General features: G+C 41.2%; 1 pseudogene; it reads left to right on the forward strand.

The window, feature by feature from the left end:
- The first annotated feature begins 1,148 nt into the window (after nt 1-1,148).
- LOC142436112 (cytochrome c oxidase assembly protein COX11, mitochondrial-like) lies at nt 1,149-2,278 on the forward strand (annotated as a pseudogene).
- Nucleotides 2,279-6,045: the final 3,767 nt, after the last annotated feature.

Genomic DNA, 6,045 nt, shown 5'->3' on the forward strand with positions numbered 1-6,045 from the left:
ATCAATTCCATAATGGGGTCTGCTGTGCGTAGCCAAGCAGTTGTATGATTAGGGTAGAGTGTACCTCCCTTACTCAGGACAAAGCTCTGAAGCAACTGGAAAACAAATATTCTGTGTGAATGTGATCTACTTCCTTTATAAACAGATTGGTAGGGAAACTTGTTCGTTTCCTTCTGGGTTTGGATCCTGCATCTGGGCTCTTCAAGCTCTAGGTTTTGAATTTGACCGAAAGCTTGAAATAACCCCCGCCAATCCTGAGAGTCCACAGTGGCCTGGTATCTGACATGTGATCTGACCTTGAAGTAATATACATCTTCAATAACAAGTATGACTTGTTTTTATTTACCTGCCTTTGAAACTATCATCAAGTTGTGCTCCAGCCTATTGTAGATTTATCAGCCCCTGAAGCTACATAAGTCAGGAGAAGCCTAACTAAGACTCGAGGACTTAGAGTCAGAATGGAGGTGCCCACTTCTACAACTGCATGAGCAGTTCTCTTTATCTCTCTATGCAGCTCTGGTTTTGTTCTTCTAGTGACCTTATCCTTACATAGATGTTGAATGTTATCACATTGGATTTATCATTCAGTTTAGAAATGGCAAGATTTAGAGTCACTGAGTTTTACAATAAATACCGTGACATGCTCCTCCATTTATTTCTGTTATATTTCATTTACTACAATAATATTTTAAATTTTATATGGGGTTTTAAATATTTATATTGTATAATCTCTTATACCTTTCATTTTATGAAGCACATAATCTTGCTTTTTATTTTCCAAAAACCATTTTTGGGTGTGATAATGCAGATATCGTATAATTCCATAGCTCAATCACATCAAGACATATTGTACATTTGCTACCACAGTCAGTTTCAAAATATTTTCTTACTTCCTAAACTCTTTAATATCAACCCCATCTTACTCTGTCTGTCTCCCATAGCCCCACCCCACCATATCCTATTTTACTTGCTGTGTCTATAGGTGCATCAATCCCAGGTTTCATATTCTGAGAAAAACAGAAAAGATAATAATATAAATTCAGTAGGGTTACCACCAATGACAAAATACATCTGAGTAGAGTATACCCAATATGAAACAGAGGGAGAGAGAGAGAATGTTGAAAACCAGATCAGGTCTGGCTCATGGCATGGAGGAACTTGGAGCTGTGTGCCGGGCGCTGGGGTCACGCTGCGTTGCTGACCAGAGGCTAGAGCCCCTCCTCTGCCCATGGCGGAGTGGCACCCAAGCTCCTGACAGGGGACAGAGGCGGCTAGGGACGTCGGGGCTCCGGAGCCAGGCACTGGGCCTGCTTTTGCAGCCGCCTCAGGGGCCAAAGAGCACGAACCCGTTCATGCGCGCGCAGGAGGAGGCCTGGCGGCGCCGCAACAAGACTGTCCTCACATACGTGACCTCGGTCGCCATGGCCATGCTGGGGGCGTCCTACGCAGCGGTGCCCCTTTATCGGCTCTATTGCCAGACTACTGGACTTGGAGGGTCAGCTGTAGCTGGTCATGGATCTAACCAGATTGAAAACATGGTGCCTGTTAAGGATCGCATTATTAAAGTAACCTTTTTTTTCTTTTTTAAACATTTTATTAGGGGCTCATACAACTCTTATCACAATCCATACATATACATACATCAGTTGTATAAAGCACATCTGTACATTCTTTTCCCTAATCATTTTCTTTTTTTTCTCCTCTTTTCTTTTTTTACATTTTATTAGGGGCTCATACAACTTTGTCACAATCCATACATATACATACATCAATTGTATAAAGCACATCTGCACATTCCCTGCCCCAATCATTCTCAAAGCATTTGCTCTCCACTTAAGCCCTTTGCATCAGGTCCTCTTTTTTTCCCCCGCTCCCTCCCCGTTCCCCCCTCCCTCTAAAGTAACCTTTAATGCGGATGTGCATGCAAGTCTCCAGTGGAACTTTAGACCTCAGCAAACGGAAATATATGTAATGCCAGGAGAGACGGCACTGGCATTTTACAAAGCTAAGAACCCGACTGACAAGCCAGTCATCGGGATTTCTACATACAATCTTGTACCATTTGAAGCTGGACAGTATTTCAATAGAATACAGTGCTTCTGTTTTGAAGAACAAAGGCTTAATCCACAAGAGGAAGTAGACATGCCAGGGTTTTTCTACATTGATCCTGAATTTGCTGAAGATCCAAGAATGGTGAATATTGATCTCATCACTCTTTCTTATACTTTTTGTTGGAGCTAAAGATGGCCATAAATTGCCAGTTCCAGGCTATCATTGAAGTCAGCAACTAAATCTGCGTCCCATTTGTGATTTTTGAGAAATCATGTGTCTGACTTCTCAGAGATGAAATATTTCTACTATGTTGTATTTAATTATTGTGTACTGGTGATGGTTCAGCTTGCTTCCTTCCATGCCTGGACATCTTAACCACATTTAAAATCGAGAAAACAGGTTTAGCTTTTACCATAAGGAATCCACTTAAAGAGTGCCTACTTAAGAGTGACTGCCACCAAACTCTTAAGAGCTTGATAGTAGTAAGTAACTGTTTAGCTTTAAATATAAATATAAATATAAATATATATATAAAGAGAGAGAGAGACTTAATGGTACGGCTTAATTCATTAGATTGCTTCCAAATTTTGGCCCTTCATACTTGTATCATTTGAACACTTGATGTTTATTTTTGGCTGTGCACCAGACTCTGAACAGGTTGATTATTAAATCTCTCAAACCAGTGGTGTTACCTGCCTTCAGTGTGAATAGTCATTATTGTTAGTCCTTAACATGAAAGAGGTGTGTTACTTGCTCAAAGATTGCATGTTTTCTTCAAATTCTTATTTGTTTTACTTTTAAGATCTAGGACTGCTTTATATTGATTGTACCATGTAAATAATTAGGTTGCAATTGTGGTACCATGAAATCTCTCTATATATATGATTAACTATGATAGTTACAAGTCCTTCAATGTTAAAATATGTGTGGGGTTGTATACATATACTGATATCGAAAGTCTACCTGTAAACAAACTCTAAAGACACATTAAATTATTTTAATAGTTAAGAAAAAAAACCAGATCAGACCCAACATGTATCAGTAGGGGGGTTAACTGAAAAAGTTTTAACCATTCAAGCCAGGTTTATCATTTTGATCTACTATAATCATCTCTCCAATGCAATCTGATTAGTAACCAGGTGATTCCCATCCCTCTATTATGGACAGAGGGTAATCACCTGAGGTTTATTGCCTCGGTAGATCTCATAAATGTATCTTGCCTTTAAACATGTATCTTCCATTCTTTCTAAAGTTTAGAATAGTGTTATCATCTATTTCCTTTGAATCTGGTGACCCTAGAAAGGGACAATGCTATTTCTACTTTATCCTTTCTTTATTCTGTGAACACAATGATATCCCATCAAGATAATGAGGGGTTTATTGCTCATTCCTCAGATATATTAATGTATTTCCTTAACACTTGGAAACTTGACTTGTATTCACGCTAAAAGCTGCTCAGGTCTCATTCAAAATCACTAAATTTTAATGATATACCATGAAGTGTGACAATTTTATTTTACCTCACTTTCCCTAGATATATTATCATTTATTTTCTTAATATATTGAAAGCTGGTGTGTATTATTGTTAAAAGCTGTTCTCATCTCATTTAAAATCACTAAAGTAAGCTTTAATTGTATCAGATGAATTGTGATGATTTTATTTGTATAAAGCCTTTATTATTTATTGGTTCCACATTTTTCTGCTTACTGATAACTATTTAGCTTTTCTTTTATAATTGTGATTTGTGTTTATTGAATTTCTGGGGTCAGGCATGGATAAAAATCCAACTGCACTCTCCAAAACGCTCTGTGCCATCAGACACACACTGGGAAGTGGCCCACTGAAAGGGTAGTGGCAGCTCCCAGACTTCTGTGAAGCAGCAGGGGCCCAGAAATGCCAAACCCCACTGTCCTGCTGGGCAGAGTCCTGGGTGTGGTGTCTGAGAGGAGTGCTTGGGGGCTGTCTGCTCAGGAATGATGTCTCTGTCCACTTCCATAGGTGAATCCTCATTGATGCTGAGAGACAGCGGCATGGAGTCTGAACCCTGCCATTCCCGGCTTTTGCTCAAGGATCCTCCAGATGCCCACCCCAGTAAATCCCCTAGTTATACTGCCAATCTCTTACTGAATCTGTTCTAGACCACGTGGTACACAGGGTGGAAGCTCTTGTCAGTTTTTCCCTGTGATCTGTTATCTCAGGCACAGAGAGAAGAATCAACTCTGAAGGTGCTGACCTAAACTGGGAACAAGAAGAGAATGTATAATTAGGAAAATATAAAATATTGGAAATAGGACTTCATTTTTAAGCCTCATCCTGGAAAGAATACAAAAACACATATAATCAGATTTTCAGTGGTTTATTTTTGTTGTTTTGTTGTCTGGTTGCATACTGTTGCTTTGTTTTCCTCTGTCTTGTTTTCGTGCATGTTAGTGTCTCCACAGGTCTGTCTGAATAGGACAGGCTGGATGAACTATCTGTAGGGAAAAAAACTGGACCGACAGTTCTGGGGGGACTTTGGGTGGGGGGATAGGGGGGTAAGGAAGTAGTGTTAACAAACACAGGGACAAGGGAACAACATGGGACCCCAAATGGTAGAGAGGGGGGAATGGCAGGCCTGGTGGGGAATGATCAAGGGTAAGGTTGTGTAGACAAGAGGTATACTCTAGCCCAGGTGGCAACGAGGCATGGTAGTAGGGCAGGAGGAAAGTCAAGGGAGATGGAGGAAAGAGCTAGGAGTCAAAGGGCATTTATGGAGGTCTAGACAAAGACATGTACATGCAAATATATATAGGAGGATGGGGAAATAGATCGATGCGTCTATATTTATAGGTAAAGCCCTGTCTATTAAACAACTCTTCCCCCCTCCTTGCTCTGCTGTGTCTCTACACGTGAAGTCATGACACCTGACTGGTCTGCACTCTTCTGAACGTTCTCTGTCAAACAGAGTCTCTCTTCAGAATCTTGCATTTCTCGCAGAGTTAAAACCTTGTCTTGTCTGGGGACCAACTTTTCTAGTTGGCAACTTCTTCCCTGAAACACGGTGGCACTTGACTCACTTGACTTACCCTGAGGTTTTCCTTAGCAATCAGGCACTGGATGAAGTGATGGTGTTGCTTGTAAGAGCGGTGGGGTTTGTGATGATCTTGGCCAAGGTGGGGAAAGACCTGGCTGATGAACATTAGTAGGGAGTCAATGCCAACTGCAGACATCCTGCCAGAGGCCTCAGGGCATATGTACATTAATGAAATACAGGGACAAGAGTGAAGGGCAGTCTCTGGTCGAGCTTACCGCTGCCTGTCCTTAGTATCTGTTGGACATTGCAACAATTCACAGAGCCCAGAAACATGAGGAAATCTACTCAAGGGAGGAGTGGGTGGAAAAAGGCACTGGATGGCATCATGGAAGAGGTGGATATTTGTGGGATAACCAATCCCCAACTCCTTGGGACAGATCTAGTATTAATTCTTCTAAAACATTTATTTACCACATATGAAAATGACCAAGGACATTGAGAAGGTTGATTAAATGGCGTCAGTGTATAAAAAAGTAATGTGTTTGGAGAGTGTGGGGTAATGAGGACACTGTGGGGTGAACCTGATGGTTTCAAAGAACTCTATACTGCCCAACCTCTGATGCACAGGATATATGGGAGCCTCAGTCAGGGCAGGAGCAATGAAGGGCTGGAGGGGAAGAATACTTGGCTCAGAAATGCTGGGCTGTCCTTTGACCATTCACAGACACCTCCTAGAAAACGTGCTCTCTCATTCAAAACTAACACAGAGATGAGTTCAAAAGAAGAATTGCCCTATGATGGCCTCAGAAGAAACAAAGGAGACTCTATTTATAAGCACAGGGCTTCCTCCTATGCAAATCATTCTTCAGGCAGTAGGTTAAAATCCCAGCCTTGGGCACTGAAGGCTATCAGTTCTCTTCTGACAGGGCTGTGGGTCCCTTGGGAAAGTACAACTGTAGGCTAAAGATGCTTGTATTAC

The sequence above is a fragment of the Tenrec ecaudatus genome, unplaced genomic scaffold, assembly GCF_050624435.1.
Source record: "Tenrec ecaudatus isolate mTenEca1 unplaced genomic scaffold, mTenEca1.hap1 Scaffold_1521, whole genome shotgun sequence".
NCBI classification, from domain to species: Eukaryota; Metazoa; Chordata; class Mammalia; order Afrosoricida; family Tenrecidae; genus Tenrec; species Tenrec ecaudatus.